Source organism: Magnolia sinica, chromosome 2, assembly GCF_029962835.1.
Source record: "Magnolia sinica isolate HGM2019 chromosome 2, MsV1, whole genome shotgun sequence".
In the NCBI taxonomy this organism is placed as follows: domain Eukaryota; kingdom Viridiplantae; phylum Streptophyta; class Magnoliopsida; order Magnoliales; family Magnoliaceae; genus Magnolia; species Magnolia sinica.
Window position 1 is genome coordinate 99,419,673 of NC_080574.1, and position 17,769 is coordinate 99,437,441.

A 17,769-nucleotide genomic window follows, 5' to 3' on the forward strand; every position below is an offset into this window, starting at 1 on the left:
GATGATGATGATGATGATGATTTGGTGCATTTAGGTTCTATCCAAAGCAGAGTTATAGTTCCTTGCATTGCTTCCCAGCCTCCATCCCAAAGTCAAGGTCATTGCTGAATGTGGAAACTGGGTAAGGGTCCGTTTGGCACAAGAAATTTCATGAAAAACACTTATTTTGTTACACTTTGGGAAAGATCACATGAAGTCGACTGTATGGTAGCTGGGCCTAGTATGATGTATGTGGCATCAAACAATGCCATTGATCCAAAATTTTCGAGGTGGCTTAAACAAGGAACATCGTTGGATTTAAAGTATGGGTATTGACTTCTTTTAAAACCTTCATTTAAATACCTACATTGCATATAAACGATTACAAGAGAAAAGTCATGTGGAAGCCACTCAAAGAAATTGCAGGACTAACTCAAGATGGTGCACCATCTCCAGTCTCAACTCCAGGAATGTCTTAAGAACTTCATACATGTTAAAGGAAGATGCATGTGACAATGGCAAATAAAAACTTCTATAAGTTCTTACTATCATGTACTTGTAATTATTATCTTGGCTGTGCAATCCAATCCATCCATTGAATTTGTAAAAATTATAAAGTTGTAGCTTCTGATTCCTTATTCCATAGTATTGTAGTTACAAAAACGGAAAAAGAGAAGTAAAAACCATGGCATTGTCAAGGAAGTTTAGCTTCGTACCCTGCAAGACTACCATAGTTCAGACAGATGATTTAAACATCTATGTGGGATGATTCATACAGAATTATAGTAATTATGCAATAACCCATGTCGTGGATGGGTCACATTATGTTTTATATGCCCCAGGGCATGGTTTTAAGACTGGTAAAGGACCGCCAACTCATGCAATCCCGAGTCAACTTGCAACTGGGCCGAGTCACCCTATATTTTCAATTCTGACTCAAGTTGTCAAACCAGGTCAGGTTTCATGGAATCCAAGACGAACCTTGCTCCACATGTTCTACAAGAAACAAAAACTACTTGTACATGGCCACAGTTCTCGTGCAGCTCATCCTGCAGGTGCTACCATGAACTGTCATGGCCCAAAAGTCAAGCTGATTAGAATTTTATAATTGGATTTGAGGAAAGAAAATCATTACCACCCACTTTTCAACCCTGATCAAACAGTTAGGATTGCCCACTCCACCTACTTTTTGGACCATGGCCTCTTCATGGTAGGCCGGCTAGACAAGCAGTCCGGATCTTGCACACCTGCAACATGTCTGCATCAGAACTCACTGCATGGTAAAATTGTACTAGCATTCTGCACTAAACACATTGAAATAGAGAAAAGGGAAAATAAAAAATCAATAACTGTTAGGAAGAACCCAACTTATACATACAGCATATATTGTGTCAAAACATTACAAAAATACTTGTCATTGATAATAGAAGGTGAGAAAATACAACTGTCTGTATTTCTTTAATGAAGGGGGTGACAAAGAGCTCACCCAATCTGCAAGAACCAAGAAAACCTCAGTAATTCATCAGTGCAATGAAAAGGAAAACAAACACCATTTGAAATTGTTACAATACTGCTACAAAGTGAGATGGTCCGGCATGAAAGAAGAAAGTGGGGCCCAATTTAGATGGATCATATATCAAGAATGACACATTTGATTTCTTTACCTACTTCTTGGTCAATATTTGATGGACAGGGGAAATGAAAAATAGTCAACTATCCAGATTCAATGAACATGTCTATTAATCATCGATTAGGATAATTTGATCAATCTGATTTTGGGATGAGGAACTATCAATAACCTGATTTTGAGTTAACATGTGGTGCCTAGGTATCAACCATCACACTTTGCAAGAGTATCAAATAACTCAACTTATTACAATTGGTAGAGATGGCATGTTTAAGCACATTGAGAGAGGAAGCAACATGCAAATGGTCCAAGAGGGGAGAGGTGAAACAGTTGTAAATTTTAGATTCTTTGATGAGCTATCCCACTATAGCTCATGATCATTTAAAAAATATTGGTGACTCTTCAATTGTATATAGAATAGTTTTACGGCAACCCAAACCATCCAAATCTCTTATCCAAGCTTTGGATGAGCACTGCCTATAAGTACATTGAGAACATGATATTTACCATCAGATCTTGCCCTAGGAATATGGACCATTTATTATTTTACTTGTAACCACCATTTGATCACCATTAATTGGATGGTTAGAATTGCTCAATTGTTGTAATTTTAGAGATCTAGACCATCCATGAAGCAACCTATGTCGAAGGGCGAATCTGAGTCCCAAATGTGATGACATGAGTCACCAACATTTCAAAATGATCACGAATTATTATAGGAGTTGAGCCCTATTTTCAGGGATATAGACATACGGCCATACTTTCTAAATGCCCTTTAATTTAAGCCCCTTATGATGTCCCTTAATAAGGAAAAGATTTAGCAAGTCAAAAATGAGTTGATTCTTTCATTCTTCATCCCAATGACCTTTTCCCATGAATGTAACATGAAGCATATTATGCATTTGAAATGTAAGCTATGACAGATTCTTGAGATTTTTCTTACCATTTGATCATAATTATATTGTTTATGCATTTGGAGGTGACTTGTTATCTCTTGGAAATGTGTTACTTTCAAGTTGAAGTAAAGATGGAAACATCAATCTGTTACTTTCTGTTGAGGGTCAAATATTGCATATTAGACCCCAGTTATTTCTTGGATCTACAAGCATAATTCTGTCTAATGGCTGATTTAATCATGTTTGTGTTGCAGGGCGTATTCACGAGCTTGGACTGGAAAAGGGTACTAAAAGCATGGATTTAATGGTCTAAAAGCACCAGAGCATGGGACGGACCCTAGGAGACCAAGATCGACAGATTTACACGCCAGGGATCCAAGAAAATTGAGAAATTGAAGCTCAAGTGGCCTGAAAAGTGTCCAGAATGCAAGATCATAGGGTTCCCACCATCTGATCAGTTCAAAACTCCATACGTGGCCTGAGGACCATAAATGAACCGTACACATAAAATTTCATCCATTGGATCACTGCAGAAGCGGCCCAACGATCATTACAGCCCATAATTTACTGATCTAGGGCCCACCTGATCTCTGGATACGCCTCATCTTCGGTCTCAACGTCTTAATTTTGACGATTCAGAAGATGGACGGTACAAATTTCTCGCGAACATCATATGTGGATCCCATATGAGGCAGATGTGCATGGTGCATAAGTGCACTAGCCGTGCACGGCATTAAAAGAAAATTCAAATCGTCTCTAACCGAGACTCTTCTTCAACACCGAAGCTCTTTCTTCCAGCGTCCGCACACGGACGTGCAGACGAATCTTTGTGGGCCCCACCACGCATCAAAGGGCAGATCCAGACCGTCTATAAGACGCACGTGCCCCCTATCACTCAGGCCTAGGTGGATGAATGTCAACCGACACCGGAGATTGGTTTCGAGCATTAAAACGGACGACGGACGGCTGAATAAAAGCATCCATGGACCACACCGATTTGGATCTAAAAACAGTGACTCCCTCCTGGTTTTTGGAGCAGAATACAGTGGACGGAGTGGATTTCCCAAAACAAAAGCTTTGTGGGCCCCACCATCAGACAGCGAGAGTGCATAATGCACTCTGTTTCGCAACCGGAAGCCGTCCGGTTTTTGCAGCGGATTGTGCACTCGTGGGAGCGATCGGACGGATGATCTGAACCGTCCATCGTAAATTTCAGCCAGAAAAGTCCCAGGAGACATTGATTTCACGGACAAAATTCAAGGAAATCAGGAGTTTTTGAAGCCCCAAGTTTTGCTACATAAAGGTGTGAAGCGGCTGTAGCTGCGGAAGCCATTCAGCACCGTCTCCAACACGACCTCTGCTGCGTGAGAACTGGGGCCCGGCTGTATCAGCCTATAAGAACAAAGAGAAAGGAGAAGGAAAAGGGGAGGAACGTGAGAGAGAAAGTCAGGCAGCGTGGGGAGACAGGGAGCTCGTCTGTGGTTGCTGCTGCACGTCAGGGAGAGAGAAAGAGGAACGGGGTTGGCTGCTGCTGAGCCGTGGGAAGCAGCAGGTGGGTTTTCGGCTGCTGGGCTCGGTTTTGAAGGCTTGAACGTGGGGAAGGAACGGACGTGAACGTGGCTAGAGAGAGAAATCTGGTTCTCATTCTATTCTTTCTTTTTTTTTTATTTCTAAGTTCAGCCACATCATGCCCATGTGTGGCTAAACCTCTTAGCTAGGGCTAAGAGGTGAAGCTTGTAGTCTGATGGGACAAACTTTGCTTGTGCCTATTGTTTAGATGGACTGATATTGATTCTTATTCAAATTAAAAAGAATACTTTCAGTTATTTTTAAGGGTTTGTTGTGACGGAAATTACAATGGATCTGCAATGATTTTGAGTTTTTTTTTTTAATGTTTATGAAGTCAGGAACCCCTGTTGTTCATCATTGTCCCATGGGCATGGTAGGATGACAGTACCCTTCCTGATCTTCATACAATGTTGATTGGTTGGTAATTAGTTTAATCCTATTGCTGCTTTGTCTCCTGGGCATGGCTAGATGATGGAATCCATTCTAATTCATATACCTTTCATCTCTTGAAAACCAGATCAAGTGAGTTCAGTTTGAATTCCATAATCCTTGATGCAGGCATAAGATCTCCCTGATCTCTACAAGTGGATCCTCTGAATCCCTAGTTTCTTTCCTCTGAATTCCTTAAAGTTTTAGATAATTATTCCACAATTATTCCTTAAAATTCTATTTGGTTAGATCACATTTTAGTCTAGTTCTAGTTTTTACTTGGTTTCAGATAACGTATAGGTATCAGTCCCTGTGGATTCGACCTCGGTCTTACCGAGTTTATTACTACATCACAACCCTATACTTGGGGAGTGAACAAGTTTTTGGCGCCGTTGCTGGGGACTGACGGTTACGATTTTTTGAAATTAATTGGTTTTAGGATTAGTTTAAGATTAGGATTTTACTAACCTTAGTTTTTTTATTTTTATTTGAGTTCAAAACTAACTTGTTTCCTGTTTTATAGGATCTTGACATAAGTTTCTCAATTGGTAATTCCTTCCTAATCTCTCTACTTTTTCCTATTTTTAGAATTAGGGTTTAAATTTTAGAAATTTTCTAATTCTAGTATCCTTCCTTCTGTAGGAAATAGTTTATTTTTAGAAATTAGGTTATTTCTTTCCCTTTTTAGAAATTAACTTTCTATTTTTATTTTAGTAACTTTCTAATTTTAACTCTTTTAAAATCTAATTTATTTCCTAATTTATTTTTAGAATTTTTTTTTAGAAACTAACCTTCCTATTTTGTAGGCCTTTAAGATAGAAATTTCTAATTCGGTAAGCTTCTTCTCTACTTCCTATTTTTCAGTTCTCTTTTAGCAATTTACTTTCTAGTTTAGGACTTTTCTAATTTATTTTAGAAGTTTTCACTTTCTTTTAGAAATCAGTTTACTGCTACCTGTCTTTTAAAGGATTGTTCTTCTCCTTTTTAGAATCTAACTTATTTTTATTTTTATTTTGCAGGTCCTTAACTTAGGGGCCTCAATTTGGTAATTTCTTTCCAAACTCTCCCTCTCTTTCTTTTTAGATTTTCTTTTCCTTTCTTAGGATTAGGCTTTGAATTTGATTGAGGGCTGCGAGTGTTTCATGCCCAAGTGGGCCCGTGACAACACTCGACGTCTCTTGACTGAAGGAGGATTGGTTGAGGGGTTGACTATCCATCGCAGGACTAGACACCACTCGAAATCCCCTGAGTTAAGTGAAGTTATGGCTGAAGACCAACTTCCTCTACTTCCACCCAGGGTGGAGGATACCCAAGATGAGAATGAGGTGCAACAGGCACCCCCGCCTCGTACTTTACGAGATTATCTACAACCGGCGGGAGTGAGTACGCCCTCATGCATGATTTTTCCTGAAAACACAGGACAAATGGACATCAAGCCAGGAGTTATCCAACTCCTTCCCAAATTTCATGGACTTGAATCAGAGAGTCCATATTTACATTTGAAAGAGTTCGATGAGATTATAGCTACATTATGTTTTCCTAATGTATCTGAGGATACAATTAGGCTGAAACTCTTTCCTTTTTCCTTAAAAGAGAAAGCTAAGACGTGGTTACATTCACTGCATCCTAGATCCATTGGCACATGGAACGACATGCAGAGGGAATTCATAAAAAAATTCTTCCCACATCATAAAACGATTACCCTCAGAAAAGCGATCATGAACTTTGCCCAAAAGGAAGATGAAACATTCTTCCAATGTTGGGAAAGGTTCAAAGATTTGGTTAGTTCATGCCCACAACACGGATTTGAAACGTGGCGCATTACAAATTTTTTCTACGATGGACTGACATCTTCCATGCGCCAAATGGTCGAGACAATGTGTAATGGAGAGTTCATTAATAAAGATGTTGACGAGGTATGGGACTACCTTGACAGTCTAGCTGAAAAAACACAATCTTGGGACTATTACCCAAAGTCGAACACCACGTCTAGGCCGACTCAATTAAAGGAGAAAGGTGGATTATATCTCTTGAAAGAAGAGGATGATCTCAAGTGTAAAGTGACTACGCTCATAAGGAAAGTTGAGGCCATGGAAGGAAAGAAGGATAAGGTCAATGAAATTGTTTGCGGCATCTGTGATTGCAACATTCACACAACTGAAAACTGTCCTACAATACCTGCCTTTCGAGGAGTGTTGAATGAACAAGCCAATGCCGTAAACAACTATCAAAGACCTTTTACTGGATCTAACTCTAATACATACAATCCTGGCTGGAAAAATCATCCAAACTTTAGTTGGAGGAATGAACAAATGGCGACTCCTCCAGGTTTCTTCAATCAAAATCCAAATCAAGTGAAACCTCAAGAGGAATCGGTTCAAAATCCCATACAAGAGCTGGCTCAGGCAATGCGGGGAATTACAGATTTTATGCAAAAGATAGATTCTCGTATGATGGTTATAGAAAAGGGGATGCTTCCTGCACAACCTCTCCCCAATCCTAAACCGCAGTACGAGATTAATGATCCCAGCTCTTCAAATCAGATGGGGCATGCTAAATCCATCACCACTCTTAGGAGTGGGAAGATCATTGATAAAACTCTTCCGGTTAGGCCCGAAAAGCCTCAAGAACCAGAAGAGGACATCAATGATGGATCCAGTGATGCCCCACAAAAAGTAGAACCGGAACTTCTAGAAAAGCCAGTTGCTCCATTCCCCCAACGGTTGGTTTCACCAAAACCTCTCTCTAACTCTCAGGATATCCTAGAGGTGTTGAAACAGGTGAAAGTCAACATTTCTCTACTTGATGTCGTTAAACAGATACCTTCATATGCCAAATTCCTGAAAGACTTATGCACGACCAAAAGATGAAAAATTATTCAAAAGAAAATCTTCTTGACTGAGAAAGTGAGTGTCATCCTGAAGCAAGACGTGCCACAGAAATTCAAGGATCCCGGTAGCCCAACCATATCATGTGTAATCGGGAACCATCGAATTGATCACGCACTTATTGACTTAGGAGCGAGCGTCAATCTGATTCCCTACTCGATATACAAACAGTTAGGTTTGGGTGAATTAAAACCCACCCTAACCACACTACAACTTGCTGATCGCTCTGTTCGTGTACTAAGAGGGATAATTGAGGATGTGTTAGTCCAGGTTGATAGATTTTACTACCCTATAGATTTTATCATCCTGGACACCGAACCCATCAATAACATGAGCACTTAGATTCCCATCATTCTTGGTCGCCCATTCCTTGCCACGTCAAATGCAATTATCAATTGCAGGAATGGTGTCATGACTATGTCTTTTGGAAATTTGACATTGGAGTCAAACATTTTTTTCAATAACGGCAGCAACTCAGAGGATGATGACGATTTTCACGACATTAACATGATTGACTCTTTCGTGGAAGATACGACACCACTGACCTTATCCTCCGACCATCTAGAGACATGCCTGGCCCACTCCCATAATTTTGATGATGACATGCTCAGGGAGACGTGTGTCTTGCTTGATACTACACCGGTACTTGAAGTTAACCGGTGGAGGCCACAATTTGAAGAATTACCACAAACCGATGTAGTGCCTCTACCGTCTAACCTCAAGCCGCCGAAGCTTGACCTAAAACCTTTGCCCTCTGATTTGAAATATGCCTATTTGGGTCAAGATGAGACATACCCAGTGGTGATCTCTGCCCACCTGGAGAAAGAACAGGAGAGTATGCTCATATCTACTCTCATTGAGCATAAAGGAGCCCTGGGATGGACGATAGCGGACCTCAAGGGAATCGATCCCTCAATATGTACTCACCGCATATATCTTGAGGATAATGCAAAAACCGCTCGGCAACCACAACGTAGACTAAATCCAAACATGGAGGAAGTGGTTAAGGCATAGGTTCTTAAACTATTGGATGTGGGTATTATATACCCTATATCTGATAGTCAATGGGTGAGTCCAACTCAAGTGGTCCCTAAGAAGTCCGGAATCACCATCGTAGCCAATGTTAATAATGAACTCGTGCCAACTAGAGTCACTACTGGTTGGAGAATGTGCATTGACTACAGGAAGTTGAATACCGTCACGAGGAAAGATCACTTTCCTTTACCATTCATTGATCAGATCCTGAAAAGGTTAGCTGGTCATTCCTATTACAGTTTTCTTGACGGGTATTCGGGCTACAACCAGATAGAGATAGCCCCTGAAGACCAGGAAAAGACCACATTTACATGTCCCTATGACACCTTTGCTTATCGAAGGATGCCATTCGGACTATGTAATGCCCCTGCCACCTTTCAGCGATGTATGCTTAGTATCTTTTCTGATATGGTAGGGCAATATCTAGAGGTCTTCATGGACGATTTCTCTGTTTACGGTCCATCTTTCAGCAAGTGCTTGGAAAGTCTTAAATGTGTGCTGAAAAGATGTGAAGAAAAGAACTTGGTACTTAATTGGGAGAAGTGCCATTTCATGGTTCAGAAGAGAATTGTCCTTGGGCATATCATCTCATCCAAAGGAATCGAGGTAGATAAGGCAAAAATCGATCTTATCTCTAACCTACCTCCACCCAAAAACATCAGAGATGTGCGATCCTTCTTAGGACACGCAGGATTTTACAGGCGATTCATAAAGGACTTTAGTCTCCTCTCTCGTCCTTTATGTAATCTTCTTCAAAAGGATGCTCCGTACGAGTGGACTGAGCAATGCCAGGAAGCTTTCACCAAGCTTAAGGGCACGTTAACCACTGCACCCATCATGCAGCCACTCGACTGGAGCCTTCCTTTTGAGCTTATGTGCGATGCTTCTGATTATGCTCTTGGGGCGGTCCTAGGCCAGAGAAAAGATAAGAGGCCCTACGTCATTCATTACGCAAGTAGAACTTTAAATTCTGCCCAGGTGAACTACTCGACTACGGAAAAGGAACTCTTAGCTGTAGTGTTCGCCTTGGACAAATTTAGGTCCTACTTGATTGGATCCAAGATCATTATCTACACAGATCATGCGGCACTTAAGTATCTTCTTTCGAAGAATGATTCTAAGCCCCGTTTGATATGATGGATCTTTCTACTCCAAGAATTTGATTTGGAAATTAAAGATAAAAAGGGAGTAGAGAACGTAGTGGCCGATCACCTTTCTCGCCTTAATACCTCTGATTCCCTTGAGGCGACCCATATCAATGACATGTTCCCTGATGAACAACTGTTCAGAGTCTCCCATTCACCTTGGTTCGCTGATATTGCTAATTATCTTGCTACAGGTGCCATACCGACACAGTGGACTGCGCAAGATAAGAAGAAATTCTTCACCGAGGTGCGCAACTTTTTCTGGGATGATCCTTATTTAAATATTGCCCAGACCAAATCCTAAGGAGATGTGTACCAGACGATGAGCATCAGAGCGTCATCTCCTTCTGTCACTCACAGGCCTGTGGGTACATACTAAGTTAAACTTCATTGTAACACTCAAGAACTTTCAATACTCGGGTATTAAAAAGTTCTGGGTGTTACAATCTACCCCCATTAAAGAAAATTTTATCCCCGAAATTTAATTACTTTTACCATTTACACTGATTCATTATGTTTAAGGTTTCATTGTATTCCTTCTGAGGTAGATGATGTTTTATTTAAACCAACACGATTTAAATGATTTTTAAACTCGCAAGTATACGAATCAGATGCAGATACGGTACGTATTACGAGATCGTTCCCACGAGAACTGGTCGTCACAATTCAAATCTATGATTCTCCTTAACTAATCCAATAAATAATGGAATGAATTACTAAGCACAATTTTATGAAAAACAATTAATTAAGAACAGGGAAAAAAATTCAATCAGAGAGAGAGCACTCGGACTTTCGAATCCACCCCTAATTATCCTAACCTTGTTTTGTCTGTTGATTCACCTTGATCTAGATTGATACCACTTATACAGAGAAAGCACAATCTGTGTCCTTAATCGGGCATACAAACTGTCTAATTCCTTTAAGTAATGCCATGAATGACATATCCCATATCCTTGGTCGGGTACATGGAATGTACATTCATTAAAGCACCCTGTTTCTTCCTCTATAGGAAACTTGTTCTTGATCAGACACAAGCACCTATAATAAGCATCCAAACAACATCCATATATATACTTTAATCAAGTTCATAGATGGAGAAGTATAGAATTTAAACCCATAAAGCCCACTTAAAGAAAGAAACAAATTAATTGAAATTCAAAGTAAATCAACCAATACAAGAGCTAATCAAATTAGGGGCTTCATCTCAGCCCTAGCTGAGAGATTAGTGACCCATAAAATCCATAAAAAATATTAAATAAAATTCATAAAAGAAACGTCAAACCAAACAATCTCTTTCTCTCTTCTTTCTTCTCTTTCTTCTCTTTCTTCTCTCCCTTGCTCCAGATCTGGAATCCCCAGGTTTCTGAATGTCTTTCCCTCCTCTTTTATAGCTGCTGGATGGCTGGGGTCGGTGGCAGAGTCGTAGAAGGACTCGGAGTACAAATTTTCACAGCCGTGATCGGTGGGCCCCACAGAGGTATTTTCTGGAAAATCCACCCCTTCCATTGGATTCAGAACGAAATTTCAGTCAAGAATGGGTGGTTTTGAAGATCCATTAGCGCGGCCCACAGAAGAAATCTCAAAAAACTCAGTTTTGAACGTCCCGGGGCAGTCTACTTTTGGCCTCTGTACCGCACACGTGTGTACGCATGGGCGAGGAATATCAACATGGTTTTGAAGCTCTCGAAGCCCTCTACACGATGGACGGATCAGATCTTCCGGAAGGTTGACGAGTGGGGCCCACTAATTTCCGCAAAAACTAGCAGCGTCCGTGCGTTTCGCGGACGCCAAACCAACTTCCGTGGCAATGGTGGGACCCATTTTGATAATTATTTCAATAATCCACTCCGTCCATTGCATGGAGGATGAAAAAACGGCTAGGAATGCCCAATTTAGAGTTAGAGTTGCGGTGGCCCATAGAGTTTTGAACTCACCGTCTGTTTTACGTTTTTCAGCGATCAACGTCTGTACACATGCATGGAACTAAACGGACATTTAGGCGATGGTTATAACTGCCCCAGGAAGCGGATGGACGGTTTGGATTGTCCATTTGGACATTAGGTGGGCCCCACAACCGACGACCGCGGTCAGCTTGCGGAGACGCTGGACGGCTCTGCCGTTTTCGACGAAGAACCGCGAGTCAGCGCTGGCGCTGACCGAGATAAGGGTACGGTGCACAGCTGGTGCAAGTGTGCACAATGCACACTCTGCATACACAGGGCCCACTGTAATGTTTTTGAGAAATCTGCACCGTCCATCCTTTTTCTCATATTATTTCCACCGTCAGGACCAAAATTGATGTATATCCAGATATCCAGCGGGCCCCACTTAATGAATTAAGGGGCTGATCTGGCCGTTAGACCACTTCCCGAGATCGTCAATGGCTAAAATTTAATATGTACGGTTAATTTATGGTCCCCATCACGTGTACGAAGTTTCGAGTTGATCGGATGGCAGGAAACATGTGATCTTGCATTCTGGACCCTTTTCGAGCCCCTTTGCCTTGCTTTCCTCAATCCCAGGCGTGTAAAATCTTCACTATTGGTTTTCTGGAGTCCATCCCGTGCTCTGGTAATTTTGGAGCGCCAAATCCATGTTCTTAACATCATCTTTCAGTACACACTCCTGATTTCATCCTGTAATAAAAACACGATTAAAATATGGCATTAAACCTTATCATGTTCGTAAAATCAGGCAATTACTGGGGTCTGAGATGCAACATTCGACACTCATCACAACCCCCAACCGGCATTTTGCTAGTCCCGAGCAAAACATGCGAAAAATAATTTTAGAAATAAAAGACGATTCCCGTAAACTCAAGTGACTTGTGAACAGATAGCTGAGATGTGAAAATTCTAAGATTCATGAATGGTAAGTAGAATTTTCTCCTGAAATCAAGCTCACAGTAAACTTCATAATCAAGTTCAACATATTAATCCATTAATTAGAACATTCCTAAACATTGAGTTCCACAGGTGTATAGTATAATCTCAGCTTACAATCATTAAAAGATCCAATTTGTCAATTGCATGCTAAAATTGGTAATTAACAACAGAATTGTAGCTTAACCTTTCAGCCTTCATATTTTTGATTTTCTTTATGAACAGTACGCCAAGGAAGGGAATCAAATCCTCATCTATAGGGAGCAAACCTATGGTGAAAACTCGTCGCCTCAATTTTTTATAAGTCAACTATGGAGAATCAAATCTACACCTATAGGGAGCAAACCTATGGTGAAGATTATGTGACTTAGCCTTTTAATTCTTCTTTTTACCAAGTTAATCATTCAGTTATCGAACCAAAACTTAATGTGCAAGCGAGATGTGATATGTGAAATCATGACTCAATCAATGTTTACAACGTCTAATCATGGATTAACAATTCAAAATTGACTGTGAAATCAAGCAGATGGCCGAATCCAAGAGTCATTAGTTACCAACATCATGTATCTTATAATGTTAAAATCACAACTATCCTTCAAAATCACTTTGAATTCAATAGAAATTCAGAAAAAATTTTAAAATTTTCACAAATTTTGCTCAAGACCAAGAAAATACTGATTAGGTAACCTAATCTCCCACCCCCAACCTAAAATCTACATTGTCGTCAATGTAAAAGAAATAAACAAGCAATGCACATGGGACAACGAGAATAAAAGAGGAGTGATGAACAGATAATACCTGGATGGAGAATCAAGAAGCTTTCTCAAAATTTGTGGAAAATTTCAACGTAAAAGCGAGTTAGCACAAGAGAGAAATCAACATAAGCAAAAATAACAAAAAGAAAAACAAAAGAAGATCCTACCTATACCACTTTCGCAGGTGCTCTCGATTGCATTTAGCGCATGCAACAAGCCTTTAAACCCCTAGGTTACCCCTAGTGGACGAGTTGTAGTCTCGTGAGGGTTTGCAGTAATGTTACCCACAAACATTAAAGTAACTAACTAAGAAAAATGAAAATGAATGAAATAAAAAGCAATACAATAAAGCAAAAGGCTGGGTTGCCTCCCATGAGCGCTAAGTTTAACGTCTTCAGCCAGACAAGAACGGACCATGAATGAAATAATCTTTATAACTAGGGTCCGCCAAAGAAATTACCTCAACACTTTCATTAACCGATCCCAGACAAGTGATGTGAGTTCCCATGAACTGTGCTATCTGAAATAAGGTAACTGACACTGTCGTCAAATAATTTAAGGACTTCTGCTCGAACGACTTCTTCTATGTTAGGATCACGCTTCCTTTGCATGTTATGCGATATTACCACAGCATGATCCATCCATACAGTGGGGCATACTACCTGGATTTTTTCTATCTTCCGTTCAATTGCTGCCTTATATGCTCTAAGAATATTAAGCAGCCTGCTCGCCTTTGTCTTCTCAGAGTTACAAACTGTGCTGTCAGGAAGAGTCTCAGAAGGATGAAGAGGTTCCACTTTCGCTCTCCATTTTTCAGTCTCCAATATAGGAGTAGAGTCGAGCAATGCATTGACTTCATGGATGGGACTATCAATGTCAAAATCCATGCCCGATTGTGCTAAGAAGGTCTCAAGAGGATCTTCAAAAGATGTACGGAAGGAGTCCTGCACAAGGCTCTTGATCATGTCCACTTCAAATATGTCATCCAAATCTGAGGGTTGTTGTCCTGCATTAAAAACATTGAGTTTAATATTCATGTTACCAAAGGACAATTTCATAACTCCATTCCTGCAATTGATAATAGCATTAGATGTGGCCAAAAATGGACGACCCAAAATGACTGGGATCTGACTATGAAGATTCTGGACAGGCTGAGTATCTATAACTATGAAATCCACTGGAAAATAAAATTTATCAACCTGGATTAACACATCTTCAATAACACCCCGGGGCACCTTGATAGATCTATCGGCTAGTTGTAATGTTACCTTAGTCGGTTTCAACTCACCAAGTCCTAGCTGCTCATAAACCGAATATGGTAACAAATTGACACTCGCCCCTAAATCAAGTAATGCCTTCCCGATCTTATGATCTCCTATGCCACAAGAAATGGTGGGAGCTCCTGGATCCCTAAATTTAGGAGGGGTGTTATGTTGAATCATGGAGCTGAGCTGCTCTGCAAGGAAGACTTTCTTATGAACATTCTGCTTACGCTTTTGAGTGCATAAATCTTTAAGAAACTTAGCGTAAGCAGGGACTTGCTTGATAGCGTCAAGCAACGGGATGTTGACTTGCACTTTTTGAAACACATCCAAGATTTCATCAAAGTTATTTCTTTTCTTTATTGGTGCCAGACGTTGAGGAAAGGGTGCTTTGGGCACATAAGGTGGCACATTAGTGGCTCTTGGAGAGTCAGAGAGCTTTTGGACTTTGGATGCATTGGTATAGCTCTCTGCTTCATCTTGATCTTCTGTTTTAGAATTTGATTCATCCCCAGGCATCTCTATTCTGTTATTAATCTGCTTGCCTGACCTAAGGGTAGTGATCGATTTGGCATGTTCATGATATTGCCCTTGGTTGGAATTAGAGCCAATCTCATACTGTCCCTTTGGATTAGCCTCAGGTTGGCTAGGGAACTTGCCCTTCTCTCTCTCACTCAATGTGGCAGCTAGTTGACCCATTTGTACTTCCAGCTTGGCAATGGATTGTGCATTTGCATGTAAGCTTTGCTGGTTGGCCAGTAAGGTTTGTTGGGTGTCTTTTTGGAATTGGAGAGAACTCTGCATGAAAAAATGGAGTGTATCCTCAAGAGATGGTTTCCTTGATTGTGTAGGCAGTTGTTGATATTGTGGAAACTATTGAGGTTGTTGACTGCCAACTTGGAGGTGCGGTTGCATAGGAGGATTTCCAGATGGTCCTCCTTGTTGTGGTCCTTTTGCCCAAGAGAAATTTGGATGTCTAGCCCACCCTGGGTTGTATGTGTTCGAGTAAGGATCATTCCCAGATTTTTGAAAAGTGTTCATAGCATGAACTTGTTCAGAGAGAAGTTCTGGGAATGCTGCACCAGATGGACAAGACTGCATAGGATGGGCAGGACTAGAACATGTGGCATATGCCTCGACTTGAGCTGTTTGTGGTGGTCCATTATTTAATACCAGAGCATCAACTTTCTTTGTCAGGTTATCAAGCTTGGCGCTCAGCTCTGGCATGACTCCTATCTCATATATACCACCTCTCTTTTGTGGTTGGGGACTTTTGTCACCTCTATTTGAATAATCCCATTCTGGGAATTTTCGCACAAGGTTTCAAAGAAGTTCCACGCTTCGACATCACTTTTGGTCATGAATGACCCTCCACTGGTGGCATCAACCATGCGACGGTTCTGTGGTGTCAGACCGTCATAGAAGTATTGAACTTGTTGCCACTTCTCAAAACCATGGTGAGGACATTTAAGAAGCAAGTCCTTCCATCTTTCCCAACATTCATGAAAGTGCTCGCCCTCTTTTTGTGTGAAGTTAGTAATTTCTCTACGGAGGGCATTGGTTTTGTGAACGGGGAAGAACTTGTTTAAGAACTTCTTAGACAGTTGGTCCCATGTAGTGATAGATCCAACTTCTAGAGAATTCAACCATGCTTTCGCCTTATCCTTCAAAGAAAAAGGAAACAGGCGTAGGCGGATCGAATCGTCTGAGAAGTTTTGGAACTTAAAGGTGGAGCAAATGTTTAAGAATTCTTTCACATGATAATATGGGTCCTCCTTGTCCAATCCATAAAAGGATGGCAACAATTGTATGACTCCAGGTTTAAGTTCAGAGTGTTCTGCCGTAGTGGTTGGCAACACTATGCATGAAGGCGCATTAAATTGGACAGGAACTGAATAATCTTTGAGAGCTTTAACTTCAATCTCATTCGCCATTTCAACAGGATTATTTCTCAATCTTTCACGAATTGTTCTTTCAATCTCAGGATCAAACGGTGCTAGTTCTATGTTCAGAGATCTACGTTCCAGCATAAACTATGTTATCAATATAAGAAAGAAAACTAACTAAGATGCAACCTAAGATGAATAAAACTAAAGGAAAAAGTTATGAATTCCTAAAAACAAGAGAAAGCTATGTAAACGAGAATTGGAAAGAAGAACCCGAGAAAAGGAGATGATGAATGTCTGAAGATTTGAGAGCTCCTCCTTTTGAAGACAATGTTATTTAGCAGCTTCCTTCCTTAATTCAAAAAGAAAACAAAAATAAATTAAATTACTAAAATACTGCTAGAAAAAAAAAAAAAAATCCTAAGCAACGATTAATTTCTAAAAAAGAAAGTTTGTAATCTTAGAAATAAAAACTAAGTTAGTTTCTAAAAAGGGAAAAAATTTCTAAAACTAGAAAATAGAAAGTTACTTGAAAGAAGAATCAGAATCTAGAATTAGAAAATAGGAAATTTCTAAAAATAAAATAAATTAGCCTAGAAATAGAAACTTTCTAAAACAAATAAAACCTTAATTCTAAAAATAGAAATTAGAAAAAAAATAGAAAATTTGGAAAGAGATTACCAAATTAGTAGTTTATGTCAGGTCCCTACAAAACAGGAAATAGGTTAGTTTCTAAAAAAAATTAACCTAAAGGTAGTAAAAAAACCTAAGACTATGAATTATGATAAGAGAGAATCTTAAATCCAATTGGACCGAAACAGTCCCCGGCAACGGCGCCAAAAACTTGATGTTTTATTTAAACCAACACGATTTAAATGATTTTTAAACTCGCAAGTATACGAATCAGATGCAGATACGGTACGTATTACGAGATCATTCCCACGAGGACTGGTCGTCACAATTCAAATCTATGATTCTCCTTAACTAATCCAACAAATAATGGAATGAATTACTAAGCACAATTTTATGAAAAACAATTAATTAAGAACAGGGAAAAAAATTCAATCAGAGAGAGAGCACTAGGACTTTCGAATCCACCCCTAATTATCCTAACCCTTGTTTTGTCTGTTGATTCACCTTGATCTAGATTGATACCACTTATACAGAGAAAGCACAATCTGTGTCCTTAATCGGGCATACAAACTGTCTAATTCCTTTAAGTAATGCCATGAATGACATATCCCATATCCTTGGTCGGGTACATGGAATGTACATTCATTAAAGCACCCTGTTTCTTCCTCTATAGGAAACTTGTTCTTGATCAGACACAAGCACCTATAATAAGCATCCAAACAACATCCATATATATACTTTAATCAAGTTCATAGATGGAGAAGTATAGAATTTAAACCCATA

General features: G+C 40.0%; 1 long non-coding RNA gene and 2 other non-coding genes across 3 annotated transcripts; 2 read left to right on the forward strand and 1 right to left on the reverse strand.

Annotated features, from left to right (window-relative positions):
• On the forward strand, window positions 1–527 carry LOC131229692 (uncharacterized). Its single transcript, XR_009163545.1, has 2 exons — window positions 1–121; window positions 369–527. It is a non-coding gene; the product is annotated as an uncharacterized LOC131229692 (long non-coding RNA).
• Window positions 528–6,200: 5,673 nt separating this feature from the next.
• LOC131238074 (small nucleolar RNA R71) lies at window positions 6,201–6,307 on the reverse strand. Its single transcript, XR_009167494.1, has one exon. It is a non-coding gene; the product is annotated as a small nucleolar RNA R71 (small nucleolar RNA).
• A 9,609-nt stretch (window positions 6,308–15,916) lies between these two features.
• Window positions 15,917–16,023, forward strand: LOC131238121 (small nucleolar RNA R71). Its single transcript, XR_009167534.1, has one exon. It is a non-coding gene; the product is annotated as a small nucleolar RNA R71 (small nucleolar RNA).
• Window positions 16,024–17,769: the final 1,746 nt, after the last annotated feature.